The sequence below is a fragment of the Somniosus microcephalus genome, chromosome 9 (assembly GCF_052327205.1).
Source record: "Somniosus microcephalus isolate GS21.2 chromosome 9, FLI_Smic_1.0, whole genome shotgun sequence".
NCBI classification, from domain to species: Eukaryota; Metazoa; Chordata; class Chondrichthyes; order Squaliformes; family Somniosidae; genus Somniosus; species Somniosus microcephalus.
In genome coordinates, this window is record NC_140995.1 from 65923184 (window position 1) to 65945243 (window position 22060).

Below are 22060 nucleotides of genomic sequence, written 5' to 3' on the forward strand. Positions count from 1 at the left end.
GCCTAACAAAAACGGGAAAAGGTCGGAAAAAGAATCTTCACGTTAGAGAAAATATTTACAAATGAATGAACTTTTTTTTAAAACAATGTAATGAAAGCAATTTTATTTTGCTGGAAATGTATATTTGAAAAGAAAGACGCAGAAAGCAGGAAAAAGAATGGAAGCAAGATGGCGGCTACTCACCTCGGTTCAGAACGATAAGACCTCGAGGTCGCTAATGAGCGGAATGTTGAAGGTTTTTCGGATACCGCGGGCGCGATTTTTGCCCAGTCGAAACGTAAATACGCTTAAGACCGTTTTGGAAAGGTAAGCTTTCTTTCGACGTAACGCACGCGTAGGTACGCTCTATAACTTTCGAGCGCATACCAGACAGACGCACACGTGATGACAGACAGATAGACAGAAGGACAGACAGAAGGACAGACAGAAGGACAGACAGAAGGACAGACAGAAGGACAGACAGACAGATCAACCGATTTATATATATAAGATATAGACTAGCTGGGGGTGCCCGGCGGTGCCGAGGCTTTTTTGAGGGCATGTTGTTGTTGGAAGAGAGGGAGAGACTGGGGGAAGAGAGAGAGGGAAGGAGAGAGAGACAGGGAAGGAGAGAGAGAGAGGGAAGGAGAGAGAGAGAGAGGGAAGGAGAGAGAGAGAGAGAGAGGGAAGCAGAGAGAGAGAGCGAGGGAAGGAGAGAGAGCGAGAGAGAGGGAAGGAGAGAGAGAGAGGGATGGAAGGAGAGAGAGAGAGAGACGGAAGGAGAGAGAGAGAGGGAAGGAGAGGGAGAGAGGGAAGGAGAGAGAGAGAGGGAAGGAGAGAGAGGGAGAGAGGGAAGGAGAGAGAGAGAGGGAAGGAGAGAGAGAGAGAGAGGGAAGGAGAGAGAAAGGGAGAGAGGGAAGCAGAGAGTGAGAGGGAAGGAGAGAGAGAGAGATGGAAGGAGAGAGAGAGAGAGATGGAAGGAGAGAGATAGAGAGGGAAGGAGAGAGAGAGAGGGAAGGAGAGAGAGAGAGGGAAGGAGAGATAGAGAGGGAAGGAGAGAGAGAGAGGGAAGGAGAGAGAGAGAGAGAGGGAAGGAGAGAGAGAGAGAGATGGAAGGAGAGAGATAGAGGGGGAAGGAGAGAGAGAGGGGGAAGGAGAGAGAGGGAAGGAGTGATAGAGAGGGAAGGAGAGATAGAGAGGGAAGGAGAGAGAGAGGGAAGGAGAGAGAGAGAGGGAAGGACAGAGAGAGAGAGAGAGGGAAGGGGAGAGAGAGAGAGAGAGAGGTGGAAGGAGAGAGAGAGAGAGGGGGAAGGAGAGAGATAGGGGGAAGGAGAGAGAGAGGGGGAAGGAGAGAGAGAGGGGGAAGGAGAGAGAGAGAGGGAAGGAGAGAGAGAGGGAAGGAGAGAGAGAGCGAGGGAAGGAGAGAGAGAGAGCGAGAGGGAAGGAGAGAGAGAGGGGGAAAGAGAGAGAGGGAAGGAGAGAGAGGGGGAAGGAGAGAGAGACTGGGAGTGTGAGAGAGAGACGGGAAGTGTGAGAGACACTGGAAGTGTGAGAGAGAGAGAGAGACTGGGAGTGAGAGAGAGAGAGAGAGAGAGACTGGGAGTGTGAGAGAGAGAGAGAGAGAGACTGGGAGTGTGAGAAAGAGAGAGAGTGGGAGTGTGAGAGAGAGAGAGAGTGGGAGTGTGAGAGAGAGAGATTGGGAGTGTGAGAGAGAGAGAGATTGGGAGTGTGAGAGAGAGATTGGGAGTGTGAGAGAGAGAGAGAGAGACTGGGAGTGTGAGAAAGAGATAGAGTGGGAGTGTGAGAGAGAGAAACTGGGAGTGAGAGAGAGAGAGAGACTGGGAGTGAGAGAGAGAGAGAGTCTGGGAGTGAGAGAGAGAGAGAGAGACTGGGAGTGTGAGAGAGAGAGATTGGGAGTGTGAGAGAGAGAGAGACTGGGAGTGTGAGGGAGAGAGAGATTGGGAGTGAGAGAGAGAGAGACAGTGGGAGTGTGTGTGAGAGAGAGAGAAAGAGAGACTGGGCGTGTGTGAGAGAGAGAGACTGGGAGTGAGCGAGAGAGAGAGACAGGGAGTGAGAGAGAGAGAGAGAGACTGGGAGTGTGAGAGAGAGATAGATTGGAAGTGTGAGAGAGAGAGACTGGGAGTGTGAGAGAGATTGGGAGTGTGAGAGAAAGAGAGATTGGGAGTGTGGGAGAGATTGGGAGTGTGAGAGAGAGAGATTGGGAGTGAGAGAGGGAGAGAGATTGGGAGTGTGAGAGAGAGAGAGATTGGGAGTGTGAGAGAGAGAGAGATTGGGAGTGTGAGAGAGAGAGAGACTGGGAGTGTGAGAGAGAGAGAGATTGGGAGTGAGAGAGAGAGAGAGAGACTGGAATTTGAGAGAGAGAGAGACTGGGAGTGTGAGTGTGGTGTATGTAACCTGTTCCACCTTAAGAGAACTACCTTAAGAGATGTACTACTTTCTCTTGGCGGCTGTATACCGTAATACTGCAATACCGGTGGTGACCACACCCGTATATAAGTGTTGTGCAAGGATTTGCTGGGCAGTTCAGTCCTGACCTTCGAATAGTAAAGACCGGTTAAAAGTTATTCTTGTTGTCTGTGTCCAGTGATTGATCCTAAACCTAACTGGGACATACAGACTCAACAGTGAGAGAGAGAGATTGGGAGTGTGAGAGAGAGAGAGATTAGGAGTTTGAGAGAGAGAGAGATTGTGAGTGAGAGAGAGAGAGAGAGATTGGGAGTGTGAGAGAGAGATTGGGAGTGTGAGAGAGAGACTGAGAGTGAGAGAGAGAGAGAGACTGGGAGTGTGAGAGAGAGACTGGGAGTGTGAGAGAGAGAGATTGGTCGTGTGAGAGAGAGAGAGATTGGGAGTGTGAGAGAGAGAGAGATTGGGAGTGTGAGAGAGAGAGACTGGGAGTGTGAGAGAGAGAGAAATTGGTAGTGTGAAAGAGAGAGAGATTGGGACTGTGAGAGAGAGAGAGATTGGGAGTGTGAGAGAGAGAGACTGGGAGTGTGAGAGAGAGAGATTGGGAGTGTGAGAGAGAGAGATTGGGATTGTGAGAGAGAGAGATTGCGAGTGTGAGAGAGAGAGAGATTGGGAGTGTGAGAGAGAGAGAGATTCGGAGTGTGAGAGAGAGATAGGGAGTGTGAGAGAGAGAGAGACTGGGAGTGTGAGAGAGAGAGAGATTGGGATTGTGAGAGAGAGAGAGATTGCGAGTGTGAGAGAGAGAGAGATTGGGGGTGTGAGAGAGAGAGAGATTGGGAGTGAGAGAGAGAGAGATTGGGAGTGTGAGAGAGAGAGAGATTGGGAGTGTGAGAGAGAGAGAGGGATTGGGAGTGTGAGAGAGAGAGAGACTGGGAGTGTGAGAGAGAGAGATTGGGAGTGTGAGAGAGAGAGATTCGGAGTGCGAGAGAGAGAGATTGGGAGTGCGCGAGAGAGAGATTGAGAGTGTGAGAGAGAGAGAGAGGCTGGGAGTGTGTGAGAGACAGAGATTGGGAGTGTGAGAGAGAGAGAGACTGGGAGTGTGAGGGAGAGAGAGACTGGGAGTGAGAGAGAGAAAGACAGTGGGAGTGTGTGTGAGAGAGAGAGAAAGAGAGACTGGGCGTGTGTGAGAGAGAGAGACTGGGAGTGAGCGAGAGAGAGAGACAGGGAGTGAGAGAGAGAGAGAGAGACTGGGAGTGTGAGAGAGAGATAGAATGGAAGTGTGAGAGAGAGAGACTGGGAGTGTGAGACAGATTGGGAGTGTGAGAGAAAGAGATTGGTAGTGTGAGAGAGAGAGAGATTGGGAGTGTGAGAGAGAGAGAGATTGGGAGTGTGAGAGAGAGAGAGATTGGGACTGTGAGAGAGAGAGAGATTGGGAGTGTGAGAGAGAGAGATTGGGAGTGTGAGAGAGAGAGAGATTGGGAGTGTGAGAGAGAGAGAGAGACTGGGAGTGTGAGAGAGAGAGATGGGGAGTGTGAGAGAGAGAGATTGGGAGTGTGAGAGAGAGAGAGATTGGGAGTGTGAGAGAGAGAGATTGGGAGTGTGAGAGAGAGAGATTGGGAGTGTGAGAGAGAGAGAGATTGGGAGTGTGAGAGAGAGAGAGACTGGGAGTGTGAGAGAGAGAGAGAGATTGGGATTGTGAGAGAGAGAGAGAGAATGGGAGTGTGAGAGAGAGAGATTGGGAGTGTGAGAGAGAGAGAGATTGGGAGTGTGAGAGAGAGAGATTGGGAGTGTGAGAGAGAGAGAGATTGGGAGTGTGAGAGAGAGAGAGATTGGGAGTGTGAGAGAGAGAGAGATTGGGAGTGTGAGAGAGAGAGAGATTGGGAGTGTGAGAGAGAGAGAGATTGGGAGTGTGAGAGAGAGAGAGATTGGGAGTGTGAGAGAGAGAGAGATTGGGAGTGTGAGAGAGAGAGAGATTGGGAGTGTGAGAGAGAGAGAGATTGGGAGTGTGAGAGAGAGAGAGATTGGGAGTGTGAGACAGAGAGAGATTGGGAGTGTGAGAGAGAGAGAGATTGGGAGTGTGAGAGAGAGATTGGGAGTGTGAGAGAGAGAGAGATTGGGAGTGTGAGAGAGAGAGAGATTGGGAGTGTGAGAGAGAGAGATTGGGAGTGTGAGAGAGAGAGAGATTGGGAGTGTGAGAGAGAGAGAGATTGGGAGTGTGAGAGAGAGAGAGATTGGGAGTGTGAGAGAGAGAGAGCGACTGGGAGTGTGAAAGAGAGAGAGATTGGGAGTGTGAGAGAGAGAGATTGGGAGTGCGAGAGAGAGAGAGACTGGGAGTGTGAAAGAGAGAGAGATTGGGAGTGTGAGAGAGAGAGCTTGGGAGTGCGAGAGAGAGAGAGACTGGGAGTGTGAGAGAGAGAGATTGGGAGTGTGAGAGAGAGAGATTGGGATTGTGAGAGAGAGAGAGATTGCGAGTGTGAGAGAGAGAGAGATTGGGAGTGTGAGAGAGAGAGAGATTCGGAGTGTGAGAGAGAGATAGGAAGTGTGAGAGAGAGAGAGACTGGGAGTGTGAGAGAGAGAGAGATTGGGGGTGTGAGAGAGAGAGAGATTGGGAGTGTGAGAGAGAGAGATTGGGAGTGTGAGAGAGAGAGAGATTGGGAGTGTGAGAGAGAGAGAGGGATTGGGAGTGTGAGAGAGAGAGAGACTGGGAGTGTGAGAGAGAGAGATTGGGAGTGTGAGAGAGAGAGATTCGGAGTGCGAGAGAGAGAGATTGGGAGTGCGCGAGAGAGAGATTGAGAGTGTGAGAGAGAGAGAGAGGCTGGGAGTGTGTGAGAGACAGAGATTGGGAGTGTGAGAGAGAGAGATTGGGAGTGTGAGAGAGAGAGAGACTGAGTGTGAGAGAGAGAGAGTCTGGGAGTGTGAGAGAGAGAGAGACTGGGAGTGTGAGATAGAGAGATTGGGTGTGTTATAGAGAGAGATTGGGAGTGTGAGAGAGAGAGACTGGGAGTGTGTGAGAGAGAGAGACTGGGAGTGTGAGAGAGAGATTGGGAGTGTGTGAGAGAGAGAGATTGGGAGTGAGAGAGAGAGAGAGAGGGAGTGTGAGAGAGAGAGATTTGGAGTGTGAGAGAGAGAGATTGGGAGTGTGAGAGAGAGAGAGATTGGGAGTGAGAGAGAGAGAGAGAGATTGGGAGTGTGAGAGAGAGAGAGAGAGAGAAAGAGTGAGACAGAGAGAGACTGGAGAGAGCCAGCGAGAGAGCCAGTGAAAGAGAGAGAAACAGCGAGAGAGACAGTGAAAGAGAGAGAAACAGCGAGAGAAACAGCGAGAGAGACGGAGCGAGAGAGCGTGAGAGAGAGAGAGGAGGGGAAACACCAGCTGGAGAGAGAAAGCTGGAGAGAGAGAGAAACAGAGGCCTGAACCGCGAGACCGGAGACCGGGAGGAGCAGCCCGAACCAGGACAGTAAATAAGAGGCCTGGGGAGGGTGAACCCGAGAACGCGAGGCCCAGAGACCGCGGGATCGGAGACCGGGAGACCAGGGCAGAAAACAGCCTGGTGAGTCAAAAAACCCGGGGGCCTGAGACCGACACGACGACGCGAGGAGATCCGCCCAGAGCGCGGAAAGCGAATGAGTCCGGGGCACAGAGAGTGGACGAGTTTGGAACACAGAGAGAGAGAGCGAGTCCGAGACCCGGAGAGCGAGTGAGAGAGTCGGAAGAGGAAAAAAAAAAAAAAAACGGAGAAATAAATTTTACCTAATTCTACCTAAGTTTCATTTTAGTTAAACTTAGTTCGGAAAAAGTTTAATTTTATTTAAATTTAGTTCGAAAAAAACCTGAAAAAAGAACAACAAACCCGCGAGGAAAAGGAATAGAAACCCGAGAGAAACGATAAACTACCCGAACCAAGAGCCTGTGAGAGAAAGAGAAAGATAAACCTTTAAGAGCAGCTATATCAAAGATGAACCCCTGAAAAACTCCCAATTTTGGACCTAAAAGTGGGCTAAGGTGGAACACGACACAAAAAAGAGAAAAAAAAAAGTTATCTATCTGAGACAAAAAACAAACGACTACAATGAGCAGGGAAATGATATATCCTGAGCAATGCACAAAAAATAAAGCAAAGGAAAAATACAAGTACACAACACTAAAAAATAACCCAGAGATCCTCTACGTTGACTATACCACACACAAAGGGACTAAGCTGAAGAACAACCTCATATTCTACACCGAATACATCACCTCCTGGAAGGAGACTTTACAAAAACACTACGCATACGTCTCCAGTGAAGGTATTGGCAGTGGAGGCAGACTGAAAATATGTAAAGATGGAAACCTAGATAAAGATGACCCCCTGCTAACCATAAGCTACTACAACAAAAATAGAAAGATCATGATACAGGGGAATGTGGAAAATCTGGACTCCTTCGAAAAGGAATTCCCCCAGTTGAAAACTAAGGCAGACACAAAGAGGACCAATGGACAGGAAGCAAAAGAAAGTCGAACAGAGGATGATGAGAGCCAAGTGGAGGAAGAAGAAGAGAGACCAGCAGAGGAAAACACCTCCCTGTCCATCTCCACCCCCCCCACACCTCTCAACGAAAACAAAATGATGAAAGAGAATCTGGCCAAACTAGAACTTGATTTCAACGAATACAGAGAAACACTGGCCAAGAATTTGAAGGAGGAATTCAAACAGCTAAAAACGGAACACGAGTCCACCATCCACAAGCTGAGAAAGACCATAGAGGAGCAAAGAAATGAGATCAAAGAACTCCGTACTCAACTAAACAAAACGAAGGAGACCGTAGAAAGGCTCAGCAGGCAACACAAACCTCTTAAGGTCCAAAAACCTGAGGACACAAAAACAACACACACAAGGACACAGAACCCGCCGGATGCCACCCCACACGAAGACACACCGAAAGCCACAAACCCCGCTCCAACCAGCCCTCAGTCGAGTCATGCCCAGACTACTGCTACCCAGTCCTTACACACAGGAACACAAAAACCGACAGATACCCCCCCAAACGAGGACACACCGAAAGCCCCAAACCCCGCTCCTGCCACACAACATATCCCAGAAACCCAGCCAACAACCAGCCACCAGGCGAGTCCTACCCAGACTACTGTTACCCAGTCTGAAAAACCAGCCCCTCAGGCGGTCCTGCTGACCGACTCCAACGGAAAGTTTCTGGACCCCCAGAGGCTGTTCCCAGACCATCAAGTCCTGAAAAAATGGTGCAGCAACACAGACCAAGCAATGAAGATCCTGAACAAAGAATCCCTTGGAAGCCCCAAATGGATTGTGATCCACACAGGCACGAACGACCTACGCACCCTCCAGGAAGGCACTGCTAGGGCGGTGAGCAGGGTGGCGGAAAAGGCCAGCAGGGAATTCCCCGAGGCGCGAATCGTGATCTCCACACTACTGCCCAGAAAGGACACCCCAGCCTATATAATCCACAACACCAACAGGGAGATCGACACGAGATGTTCTGTCCTCCCCAACGTCTCCCTGGCCCATCATCCAAACATCAACACAAGGGACCTCTATGACGAAATACATCTACTCAAACAGCGGATGTGGGTCTTCGCAAGAAACCTCATAAACACTGCCAAAAGACGCAGCCCTCCCACCCCCTCTACCATTGGGAGCCCAAACAGGACCACCAATGTCCCCCACCCCCCTTTACAAAACCAACAACAGAACCGTGCTTTTATACCTGACCCAAGACCCCCCTCTAGACCACAGACTGTAGACCAAGAACTGAGAAAGATCATGACGATGCTGAACAGCCTGATAGAAAGCCGGAGAAATTATTAATATTGTTATTTATCATTATCATTATTGTTATCTTATCAGTATTATTACTATTATTAGATAGATATATGTGCATGCCTCATGAAATTTATACTAAATCATCATTTAGCATTATAGAAAATAGTGTTTCCACACTCATCCCACAAAATAGGTCCATTTTATTTCGTTTTATTGAACTATATAAATGCGTTCTTTCCACATAAGCTGCTGGAATATCCAGGGCCTCCGCTCCTCAACTTTTGGGATGAAGAGTACAGACCCTGAATTCCTAAAAGCTATAAAAGACATTGATATAATTGTGTTAACAGAAACATGGTGCCAAAAGGATGTGCCGACCCACTGTCCTCCAATGTACCATGAAATCATTGTGCCCTCAGTAAAGAACACTAAAACACACAAGGGCAGAACCTCCGGGGGAATATTGGTGTGGTATAAGGGAGAACTGGACAAACACATCTCACCGGTAAAACAGGAAAAATCACACGTATGGCTAAAACTAGATAAAAATATAGGAATAGCAAAAAAAGATGTTTACTTATGTGCGATCTACATACCTCCAATAGAATCGCCATATTTCGAAGAGGAGTTATTTGATACTCTCCACATGGAAATCAGCCATTTCCAGGCCCAAGGAAAGGTGATGATATGTGGGGACCTAAATGCAAGGACCGGTTGTGAACCTGACTTCATAGACCCACAGGGAAACAACCATGTGTTTGGCCAGACCCCTTTAGATGTCACACCAGCCATCGCAAATCGGAACAACCTTGATCGTGAAATAAATAAAAGCGGTAGGGAGGTAGTGCAACTCTGCCGAGCCTTGGGCCTGTACATAGTTAACGGTAGGTTCAGAGGGGACTCCCTAGGGAGACTCACATACTCCTCAACTCTTGGGTCTAGTGTGGTGGACTATACAATCACTGACCTGGACCCCTGCGATATCAACTCATTCACTGTCAGGCAGCAATCCCCCCTCTCAGACCATAACCAAATAAATATGTACCTTAAACTTTCTGCCCAAACTACAGACACAAAAAAGGAACCCAGTAAGCTCCATAAAATAAACCAGACATACAGATGGGCCCCAGACAGTGGAGAAAAATTCATCACAGCACTAAAGTCACCTGATCTCACAAGTAAAATATCAAAATTTAAAGAAAACCCATACGAGATCACCAGAGATGGTGTAAACATGGCCATAGAGGATATAAATATGATCTTCCATGAGGCAGCTGTAAAAGCCGACCTTGTGAAACAGAAGAGGAAGCGTCACAAAAGACAAAATAAAAATAAGAAATGGTTTGACCACGAATGCAAAAATGCCAGAAAAGACCTGAGAAAAATATCAAACCAAAAGCATCGCCAACCAAACAATCCGGACCTACGTACTAGATACAATGAAACCCTCAAAAGATATAAACACACCATTAGGAACAAAACACAAAACTATACCCACAAAATACTCGAAGAAATTGAAAACTCCACCAATCCAAAACAATTCTGGGAAATGTGGAATAACCTGAGTACAACACAATTGCAAGCATTACCAATCCAAGATGGCGACATCTGGAGAACACACTTGGAAAACCTCTACAAAGACATCCCAATAAACAAAACAAACCCAAGTCAACATCAGGTCACAGAAAAACTCCACACATTAGAAGCAACAATTAAAGACAACCAAAACCCTCTAGACTCCCCAATCACATGGAAAGAACTGGCCACAAAAACAAAATCTCTCCACCTAAAGAAAGCCTGTGGCCCAGACAACATCAAAAATGAAATGCTAAAGTTCAGCAATATGGAGATGCAGGGTGCGGTACTCAAATTATTCAACATCATATTACGTTCAGGCTGCTTTCCCGATATCTGGTGCCAAGGACTAATCTCCCCCATATATAAAAGTGGAAACAAATCAGACCCAAATAACTACCGCGGCATCTGTGTCAACAGTTGTCTAGGGAAGTTATTCTGCAGTATTCTAAATAGTAGATTACTTGATTTTCTTAACAAACATAATATCCTCAGAAAAAGCCAAATAGGCTTTCTTCCAAAACACCGCACCGCCGACCATATCTATACCCTTCACACCCTCATTGAAAAACATATACACCAAACAAAAAATGGGAAAATATTCACCTGTTTCATCGACTTCAAGAAAGCCTTTGACTCTATATGGCACGAAGGGCTCTATTATAAACTGCTTCAGTGTGGAATAGGGGGCAAAGTCTATGACCTTATGAAATCAATGTATCTGAAAAACAAATGCGGGGTCAAAATTGGAGACAAACGCACCGATTTCTTCACCCAGAGAAGAGGCGTCCAGCAGGGCTGCAATTTGAGCCCGACCCTGTTCAACATATACATAAATGAATTAGCAGACATGCTGGAGCAAAGCGAGTCACCAGGTCTCCGTCTCCTGGATGGAGATGTGAAATCCCTGTTCTATGCGGACGACCGGGGGCAAGCACTTTGCTGGGAGTGTACTATAGGCCCCCAAACAGTCAGGGGGAGATAGAGGAACAGATATGTAGGCAAATCTCAGAAAAGTGCGAAAATAATAGGGTAATAATAGTGGGGGATTTCAACTTCCCCAATATAAATTGGGATAGTCAGAGTGTGAAAGGCTTAGAGGGTGCAGAATTCTTAAAGTGCATCCAGGAGAGCTTTTTGAGCCAACATGTAGAAAGTCCTACAAGAGAGGGGGCGATACTGGACCTAATTCTGGGGAATGTAGCCGGGCAAGTGGTGGAAGTGTCAGTAGGAGAGCATTTTGGCGATAGTGACCATAATTCGGTGAGATTTAAGGTGGTCATGGAAAAAGACAAAGACGGCCCGGAAATAAGGGTTCTAAATTGGGGGAAGGCCGATTTTAATATGATAAGGCAGGATCTGGCCAAAGTGGACTGGGAGCAGCTACTTGTAGGAAAATCCACATCAAGACAGTGGGAGACTTTCAGAAGGGAAATAGAGAGAGTACAACGCCAACATGTTCCTGTAAAGGTCAAGGGTGGGACCAACAAGCAAAGGGAACCTTGGATGACAAGGGATATACAAAAATGCATTAGAAATAAAAGGGGGGCTTTTGGCAGTTACAAAAGACTAAAGACGGAAGAAGCCCTAGAGGAGTATAAAAAGTGCAGGGGCATACTTAAAAAAGAAATTAGGAGGGCGAGGAGGGGCCATGAAATAACACTGGCGAGCAAAATAAAGGAAAATCCTAAGATGTTTTATAAGTATATTAAGGGCAAGAGGATAACCAGGGAAAGGGTAGGGCCCATCAGGGACCAAAGTGGCAATCTGTGTGTAGAGCCAGATGATGTAGGCGGGGTTTTAAATGAATTTTTTGCATCTGTGTTCACTATGGAGAGAGACGATGCAGACATAGAAATCGGGCAAGGGGACTGTGACATACTTGAACATATCAGCATCGAGAGGGAGGAGGTGCTAGCGGTTTTAGCAGGCCAAAAAGTGGATAAATCCCCAGGCCCGGACGAGATGTATCCCAGGCTGCTGTGGGAGGCAAAGGAGGAGATTGCAGGGGCTCTCACACAAATTTTCAGAACCTCTCTGGCCACAGGGGATGTACCAGAGGACTGGAGAACAGCTAATGTAGTACCACTATACAAGAAGGGTAGCAGGGATAAACCAGGGAATTACAGGCCAGTGAGCCTAACATCTGTGGTAGGGAAATTATTGGAAAAAATTCTGAGGGACAAAATTAATCTCCACTTGGAGAGGCAAGGATTAATCGGGGATAGTCAGCATGGCTTTGTCAAGGGTAAATCATGTCTGACAAATCTGATTGAATTTTTCGAGGGGGTGACGAGGGGGGTGGATGAGGGAAATGCTGTGGATGTGGTTTACATGGACTTCAGTAAAGCTTTTGACAAAGTCCCGCATAGGAGACTGGTCAAGAAGGTAAGAGCCCATGGGATCCAGGGTGCCTTGGCGCGTTGGATCCTAAACTGGCTGAGTGGCAGGAGGCAGAGGGTGATGGTCGAAGGATGCTTTTGTGACTGGAAGCCTGTGTCCAGTGGGGTGCCTCAGGGATCGGTGCTGGGACCCTTGCTGTTTGTGATCTACATAAATGATTTGGATGAGAATGTAAAAGGTATGATCAGTAAGTTCGCAGATGACACGAAAATTGGTGGGGTGGTAAATTGCGAGGAGGAAAGCCTCAGGCTACAGGACGATATAAACGGGTTGGTCAGATGGGCGGAAAAGTGGCAAATGGAATTTAACCCTGAAAAGTGCGAGGTGATGCATTTTGGACGGACAAATAAGGCAAGGGAATACACAATGAGTGGTAGGACCCTAGGAAGTACAGAGGGTCAGAGGGACCTTGGTGTACATGTACATAGATCTCTGAAGGCAGCGGAACAGGTAGATAAGGTGGTTAAAAAGGCATATGGGATATTTGCCTTCATTAGCCGAGGCATAGAATATAAGAGCAGGGAGGTTATGATGGAGCTGTACAAAACGCTGGTGAGGCCACAGCTGGAGTACTGTGTGCAGTTCTGGTCGCCTCACTATAGGAAGGATGTGATTGCTTTGGAGAGGGTGCAGAGAAGATTCACCAGGATGTTACCTGGGATGGAGCGCCTCAGCTATGAAGAAAGACTAAACAGGCTGGGGTTGTTTTCCTTGGAGCAAAGAAGGCTGAGGGGGGACCTGATTGAGGTGTACAAAATGATGAGGGGCATAGATAGGGTAGATAAAGAGGAACTTTTCCCCTTAGTAGGGGGGTCAATAACAAGGGGGCATAGATTCAGGGTAAGGGGCAGGAGATTTAGAGGGGATTTAAGGATGAACTTTTTGACCCAGAGGGTGGTTGGAATCTGGAACTCACTGCCTGAAAGGGTGGTAGAGGCAGGAACCCTCACAACATTCAAGAAGCATTTGGATGAGCACTTGAAATGCCATTGCATACAAGGCTATGGACCAAATGCTGGAAAATGGGATTAGACAGGACAGGGGTGGATGGGCGGCGCGGACACGATGGGCCAAAGGGCCTCTTTCTGTGCTGTAAAACTCTATGACTCTATGACTCTATGACCTGGTTCTGCTGTCTCCCACAGAACAGGGATTACAGCAACAACTAGACCTACTCGACAAATACTGCCAAAATTGGGCTCTAACAGTAAATCTAAAGAAAACCAACATCATGATTTTTCAAAAAAGGCCCAGATGTCAGGAAAACAAATACCAGTTTACCCTCAGTGATACCACTATAGGACACACTATGAGCTACACCTACCTTGGTCTAACTATTACAGCATCAGGGAGCTTCAGCATAGCAGTGAATGCACTAAAAGAAAAAGCCCGAAGAGCCCTATATGCAATAAAAAGAAAATTCTACAACATCCAAATCCCAATCAAAATCTGGCTCAAAATATTTGACAGCATAATCCTGCCCATTGCACTGTACGGTAGTGAAGTATGGGGCCCGCTAAATCACCAAAGCTACACTAAATGGGAAAAACACACAATAGAAGCCCTACATGCAGAATTCTGCCGAAGTATCCTTCGCACCCAAAGAAAAACGCCAACAAATGCATGCAGAGCCGAACTAGGCAGATACCCACTGATAATAAACATCCAAAAACGAGCACTAAACTTCCTAAATCACCTCAAATCTAGCTCCCCAGACACCCTTCATTTCAAAGCCTTTCAGACCCAAGAGCTAAACCCAGAAAAGAGTCCCCTGAGTCAGCTGCTACTGAAACTAAGTACTCAGCCGGACCCTGACCAGCCCCAGACCAACACAGCTGTCCAAACACCAATCCGAGTGAACCAAATCATTAAAAAATGCAAAGAAACCTACCTGGAACATTGGAACAAAATAACCGAAAGCCAAAGCAGATTAGAATGTTACCGGGCCCTAAAAAGAGAATATAAACTGGCAGACTACCTCACGACCATCAGAGACACAAAACAGAGACAGACCCTCACCAGGTACAGACTAAGCAACCACCAACTGGAAATTGAAAAACGCAGATACAAGAAATCCTGGCAGCCTAGAGAGAATAGAATATGCGATCAATGTCTGGTCGGCGAGGTTGAAACAGAGATGCATTTCCTCCTAAAATGCGAAAAATTCAACACATCAAGAAACATATCATTCAACAAGCTAAGCCAAACAACCCCAGATTTCAAGGAATAGGATGACCTGTCAAAATTGAGATTAGTCCTGGGAGAAGGAGACAGACCATACCTTGGGGCCAAATATGTAACAACATGTCACAACCTGAGGACTGTTTAAAATTAAGACTGTTTAAAAATAATATTGAACGTACCAAATGAAGTACAAAGACTGTTTAAAATTAATATTGTTTAAAAGTAATATTGTATGTACCCAACAAATGTCAAATCGATTGACACCTACAGAATGTTGGAAAACTGTACCTTTTTGCTATGTAAGCTTTGGCAATATGGTTCTCTGTAAACTTTCATGCCAATAAAGCATTTGAATTGGAGTTGGAATTGGAATTGGAGAGAGATTGGGAGTGTGAGAGAGAGCGAGATTGGGAGTGTGAGAGAGAAAGAGATTGGGAGTGTGAGAGAGAGAGAGATTGGGAGTGTGAGAGAGAGAGATTGGGAGTGTGAGAGAGAGACTGGGAGTGTGAGAGAGAGACTGGGAGTGTGAGAGAGAGAGAGATTGGGAGTGTGAGAGAGAGAGAGATTGGGAGTGTGAGAGAGAGAGAGAGACTGGGAGTGTGAGAGAGAGAGAGATTGGGTTTGTGAGAGAGAGATTGGGAGCGTGAGAGAGAGAGAGATTGGGAGTGTGAGAAAGAAAGAGATTGGGAGTGTGAGAGAGAGAGATTGGCAGTGTGAGAGAGAGAGACTGGGAGTGTGAGAGAGAGAGACAGGGAGTGTGTGAGAGAGAGAGATTGGGAGTGTGAGAGAGAGAGAGATTGGGAGTGTGAGAGAGCGAGAGATTGGGTGTGTGAGAGAGAGAGATTGGGAGTGTGAGAGAGAGAGATTGGGAGTGTGAGAGAGAGAGAGAGATTGGGAGTGTGAGAGCGAGAGAGAGACTGGGAGTGTGAGAGAGGGAGAGATTGGGAGTGTGAGAGAGAGAGATTGGGAGTGTGAGAGAGAGACAGATTGGGAGTGTGAGAGAGAGACTGGGAGTGTGAGAGAGAGACTGGGAGTGTGTGAGAGAGAGAGTTTGGGAGTGTGAGAGAGAGAGATTGGGAGTGTGAGAGAGAGAGATTGGGAGTGTGAGAGGGAGAAAGATTGGGAGTGTGAGAGAGAGACTGGGAGTGTGAGAGAGAGAGAGATTGGGAGTGTGAGAGAGAGAGAGATTGGGAGTGTGAGAGAGAGAGAGAGACTGGGAGTGTGAGAGAGAGAGAGATTGGGTTTGTGAGAGAGAGATTGGGAGCGTGAGAGAGAGAGAGATTGGGAGTGTGAGAGAGAGAGAGATTGGGAGTGTGAGAGAGAGAGATTGGCAGTGTGAGAGAGAGAGACTGGGAGTGTGAGAGAGAGAGACTGGGAGTGTGTGAGAGAGAGAGATTGGGAGTGTGAGAGAGAGAGAGATTGGGAGTGTGAGAGAGCGAGAGATTGGGTGTGTGAGAGAGAGAGATTGGGGGTGTGAGAGAGAGAGATTGGGAGTGTGAGAGAGAGAGAGAGATTGGGAGTGTGAGAGCGAGAGAGAGACTGGGAGTGTGAGAGAGGGAGAGATTGGGAGTGTGAGAGAGAGAGATTGGGAGTGTGAGAGAGAGACAGATTGGGAGTGTGAGAGAGAGACTGGGAGTGTGAGAGAGAGACTGGGAGTGTGTGAGAGAGAGAGTTTGGGAGTGTGAGAGAGAGAGATTGGGAGTGTGAGAGAGAGAGATTGGGAGTGTGAGAGGGAGAAAGATTGGGAGTGTGAGAGAGAGAGACTGGGAGTGTGTGAGAGAGAGAGATTGGGGTGTGAGAGGGAGAGAGAGATTGGGAGTGTGAGAGAGAGAGAGACTGGGAGTGTGAGAGAGAGATTGGGTGTGAGAGAGAGAGAGAGATTGGCAGTGTGAGAGAGAGATACTGGGAGAGTGAGAGAGAGAGAGATTGGGAGAGTGAGAGAGATAGAGATTGGAAGTGTGAGAGAGAGATTGGGAGTGTGAGAGAGAGAGGGATTGGGAGTGTGAGAGAGAGAGAGATTGGGAGCGTGAGAGAGAGAGAGATTGGGAGTGTGAGAGAGAGATTGGGAGTGTGAGAGAGAGAGATTGGGAGTGTGAGAGAGAGAGATTGGGAGTGTGAGAGAGAGAGATTGGGAGTGTGAGAGAGAGAGATTGGGAGTTTGAGAGAGGGAGAGATTGGGAGTGTGAGAGAGATAGAGATTGGGAGTGTGAGAGAGAGAGAGATTCGGAGTGTGAGAGAGAGACTGGGAATGTGAGAGAGAGAGAGATTGGGAGTGTGAGAGAGAGAGATTGGGACTGTGAGACAGAGAGATTGGGAGTGTGAGAGAGAGAGAGAGATTGGGAGTGTGAGAGAGAGAGAGAGATTGGGAGTGTGAGAGAGAGAGACTGGGAGTGTGAGAGAGAGAGAGATTGGGAGTGTGAGAGAGAGAGAGATTGGGAGTGTGAGAGAGAGAGAGATTGGGAGTCTGAGAGAGAGAGAGAGACAGGGAGTATGTGAGAGAGAGACTGGGAATGTGAGAGAGAGAGAGATTGGGAGTGTGAGAGAGAGAGATTGGGAGTGTGAGTGAGAGAGATTGGGAGTGTGAGAGAGAGAGATTGGGAGTGTGAGAGAGAGAGAGATTGGGAGTGTGAGAGAGAGAGATTGGGAGTGTGAGAGAGAGAGAGATTGGGAGTGTGAGAGAGAGAGAGATTGGGAGTGTGAGAGAGAGAGAGATTGGGAGTCTGAGAGAGAGAGAGAGACAGGGAGTATGTGAGAGAGAGACTGGGAATGTGAGAGAGAGAGAGATTGGGAGTGTGAGAGAGAGAGATTGGGAGTGTGAGTGAGAGAGATTGGGAGTGTGAGAGAGAGAGATTGGGAGTGTGAGAGAGAGAGAGATTGGGAGTGTGAGAGAGAGAGATTGGGAGTGTGAGAGAGAGAGAGATTGGGAGTGCGAGAGAGAGAGAGACTGGGAGTGTGAGAGAGAGAGAGATTGGGAGTATGAGAGAGAGAATATCCAGGGCCTCCGCTCCTCAACTTTTGGGATGAAGAGTACAGACCCTGAATTCCTAAAAGCTATAAAAGACATTGATATAATTGTGTTAACAGAAACATGGTGCCAAAAGGACATGCCGACCCACTGTCCCCCAATGTAACATGAAATTATTGTGCCTTCAGTAAAGAACATTAAGACACGCAAGGGCAGAACCTCCGGGGGAATCCTGGTGTGGTATAAAGGAGAACTGAACAAACACATCTCACCGATAAAACAGGGAAAATCACACGTATGGCTAAAATTAGATAAAAATATAGGAATAGAAAAAAACGATGTTTACTTATGTGCGATCTACATACCTCCAATAGAATCGCCATATTTTGAAGAGGAGATATTTGACACTCTCCACATGGAAATCAGCCATTTCCAGGCCCAAGGAAAGGTGCTACTATGTGGGGACCTAAATGCAAGGACAGGATGTGAACCTGACTTCATAGACCCACAGGGCAACAACCATGTGTTTGGCCAGACCCCTCTATATGTCACACCAGCCATCGCAAACCGAAACAACCTCGATTGTGAAATAAATAAAAGCGGTAGGGAGGTAGTGCAACTCTGCCGAGCCTTAGGCCTGTACATAGTTAACGGTAGGTTCAGAGGGGACTCCTTAGGGAGACTCACATATTCCTCAACTCTTGGGTCTAGTGTGGTGGATTATACAATCACTGACCTGGACCCCTGCGATATCAACGCATTCACTGTCAGGCAGCAATCCCCCCTCTCAGACCATAACCAAATAAATGTGTACCTTAAACTTTCTGCCCAAACTACAGACACAAAAAAGGAACCCAGTAAGCTACATAAAATAAACCAGACATACAGATGGGCCCCAGACAGTGGAGATAAATTCATCACAGCACTAAATTCACCTGATCTCACAAGTAAAATTTCAAAATTTAAAGAAAATCTATATGAGATCACCAGAGATGGGGTAAACATGGCCATAGAGGATATAAATATGATCTTTCATGAGGCAGCTGTAAAAGCCGACCTCGTGAAACAGAAGAGGAAGAGTCACAAAAGACAAAATAAAAATAAGAAATGGTTTGACCACGAATGCAAAAATGCCAGAAAAGACCTGAGAAAAATATCAAACCAAAAGCATCGCCAACCAAACAATCCGGACCTACGTACTAGATACAATGAAACCCTCAAAAGATATAAACACACCATTAGGAACAAAACACAAAACTATACCCACAAAATACTAGAAGAAATTGAAAACTCCACCAACCCAAAACAATTCTGGGAAATGTGGAATAACCTGAGTACAACACAATTGCAAGCATTACCAATCCAAGATGGCGACATCTGGAGAACACATTTTGAAAACCTCTACAAAGACATCCCAATAAACGAAACAAACCCAAGTCAACATCAGGTCACAGAAAAACTCCACACATTAGAAGCAACAATCAAAGACAACCAAAACCCTCTAGACTCCCCAATCACATGGAAAGAAATGGCCACAAAAACAAAATCTCTCCACCTAAAGAAAGCCTGTGGCCCAGACAACATCAAAAATGAAATGCTCAAGTTCAGCAATATGGAGATGCAGGGTGCGGTACTCAAATTATTCAACATCATATTACGTTCAGGCTGTTTTCCCGATATCTGGTGCCAAGGACTAATCTCCCCCATATATAAAAGCGGAAACAAATCAGACCCAAATAACTACCGCGGCATCTGTGTCAACAGTTGTCTAGGGAAGTTATTCTGCAGTATTCTAAATAGTAGATTACTTGATTTTCTTAACAAACATAATATCCTCAGAAAAAACCAAATAGGCTTTCTTCCAAAACACCGCACCGCCGACCATATCTATACCCTTCACACCCTCATTGAAAAACATATACACCAAACAAAAAATGGGAAAATATTCGCCTGTTTCATCGACTTCAAGAAAGCCTTTGACTCTATATGGCACGAAGGGCTCTATTATAAACTTCTTCAATGTGGAATAGGGGGCAAAGTCTATGACCTTATTAAATCAATGTATCTGAAAAACAAATGCGGGGTCAAAATTGGAGACAAACGCACCGATTTCTTCACCCAGAGAAGAGGCGTCCGGCAGGGCTGCAATTTGAGCCCGACCCTGTTCAACATATACATAAATGAATTAGCAGACATGCTGGAGCAAAGCGAGTCACCAGGTCTCCGTCTCCTAGATGGAGAAGTGAAATCCCTGTTCTATGCGGACGACCTGGTTCTGCTGTCTCCCACAGAACAGGGATTACAGCAACAACTAGACCTACTCGAAAAATACTGCCAAAATTGGGCTCTAACAGTAAATCTAAAGAAAACCAACATCATGATTTTTCAAAAAAGGCCCAGATGTCAGGAAAACAAATACCAGTTTACCCTCAGTGATATCACTATAGGACACACTATGAGCTACACCTACCTTGGTCTAACTATTACAGCATCAGGGAGCTTCAGCATAGCAGTGAATGCACTAAAAGAAAAAGCCCGAAGAGCCCTATATGCAATAAAAAGAAAATTCTACAACATCCAAATCCCAATCAAAATCTGGCTCAAAATATTTGACAGCATAATCCTGCCCATTGCACTGTACGGTAGTGAAGTATGGGGCCCGCTAAATCACCAAAGCTACACTAAATGGGAAAAACATACAATAGAAGCCCTACATGCAGAATTCTGCCGAAGCATCCTTCGCACCCAAAGGAAAACGCCAACAAATGCATGCAGAGCCGAACTAGGCAGATACCCACTGATAATAAACATCCAAAAACGAGCACTAAACTTCCTAAATCACCTCAAATCTAGCTCCCCAGACACCCTTCATTTCAAAGCCTTTCAGACCCAAGAGCTAAACCCAGAAAAGAGTCCCCTGAGTCAGCTGCTACGGAAACTAAGTACTCAGCCGGACCCTGACCAGCCCCAGACCAACACAGCCGCCCAAACACCAATCCGAGTGAACCAAATCATTAAAAAATGCAAAGAAACCTACCTGGAACATTGGAACAAAATAACCGAAAGCCAAAGCAGATTAGAATGTTACCGGGCCCTAAAAAGAGAATATAAACTGGCAGACTACCTCACGACCATCAGAGACACAAAACAGAGACAGACCCTCACCAGGTACAGACTAAGCGACCACCAACTGGAAATTGAAAAAGGCAGATACAAGAAATCCTGGCAGCCTAGAGAGAATAGAATATGCGATCAATGTCTGGCTGGCGAGGTTGAAACAGAAATGCATTTCCTCCTAAAATGCGAAAAATTCAACACATCAAGAAACATATTATTCAACAAGCTAAGCCAAACAACCCCAGATTTCAAGGAATTGGATGATCTGTCAAAATTGAGATTAGTCCTAGGAGAAGGAGACAGACCATACCTTGGGGCCAAATATGTAACAACATGTCACAACCTGAGGACTGTTTAAAATTAAGACTGTTTAAAATTAATATTGAACGTACCAAATGAAGTACAAAGACTGTTTAAAATTAATATTGTTTAAAAGTAATATTGTATGTACCCAACAAATGACAAATCGATTGACACCTACAGAATGTTGGAAAACTGTACCTTTTTGCTATGTAAGCTTTGGCAATATGGTTCTCTGTAAACTTTCATGCCAATAAAGCATTTTAATTGGAATTGGAATTGGAATTGGACTGGGAGTATGAGAGAGAGAGAGAGATTGGGCGTGTGAGAGAGAGAGACTGGGAGTGTGAGAGAGAGAGAGATTGGGAGTTTGAGAGAGAGAGATTGGGATTGTGAGAGAGATGGAGATTGGGAGTGTGAGAGAGAGAGACTGGGTGTGTGAGAGAGAGAGAGATTGGGACTGTGAGACAGAGAGATTGGGAGTGTGAGAGAGAGAGAGAGATTGGGAGTGTGAGAGAGAGAGAGATTGGGAGTGTGAGAGAGAGAGACTGGGAGTGTGAGAGAGAGAGAGATTGGGAGTTTGAGAGAGGGAGAGATTGGGAGTGTGAGAGAGAGAGATTGTGAGTCTGAGAGAGAGAGAGACATGGAGTATGTGAGAGAGAGACTGGGAATGTGAGAGAGAGAGAGATTGGGAGTGTGAGAGAGAGAGATTGGGAGTGTGTGAGAGAGGGAGAGATTGGGAGTGTGAGAGAGAGAGACTGGGAGTGTGAGAGAGAGAGAGATTGGGAGTGTGAGAGAGAGAGAGAGGGAGTGTGAGAGAGAGAGAGATTGGGAGTGTGAGAGAGAGAGATTGGGAGTGTGAGAGAAAGAGAGATTGGGAGTGTGAGAGAGAGGGAGATTGGGAGTGTGAGAGAGAGAGAGATTGGGAGTGTGAGAGAGAGAGAGATTGGGAGTATGAGAGAGAGAGAGATTGGGAGTGTGAGAGAGAGAGAGAGTGGGAGTGTGAGAGAGAGAGAGATTGGGAGTTTGAGGGAGAGATTGGGAGTGTGAGAGAGAGAGAGATTGGGAGTGTGAGAGAGAGATTGGGAGTGTGAGAGAGAGAGAGATTGGGAGTGTGAGAGAGAGAGAGATTGGGAGTGTGAGAGAGAGAGAGATTGGGAGTGTGAGAGAGAGAGAGATTGGGAGTGTGAGAGAGAGAGATTGGGAGTGAGAGAGAGAGATTGGGAGTGTGAGAGAGAGAGAGAGATTGGGAGTGAGAGAGAGAGAGATTGGGAGTGAGAGAGAGAGAGATTGGGAATGTGAGAGAGAGAGAGAGACTGGGAGTGTGAGAGAGAGAGAG

General features: G+C 46.7%; 1 protein-coding gene across 1 annotated transcript in view; it reads left to right on the forward strand.

The window, feature by feature from the left end:
* Positions 1-22060, forward strand: part of LOC147112444 (uncharacterized) — a 154214-nt gene that overhangs the window by 54343 nt on the left and 77811 nt on the right. The window lies entirely within an intron of this gene.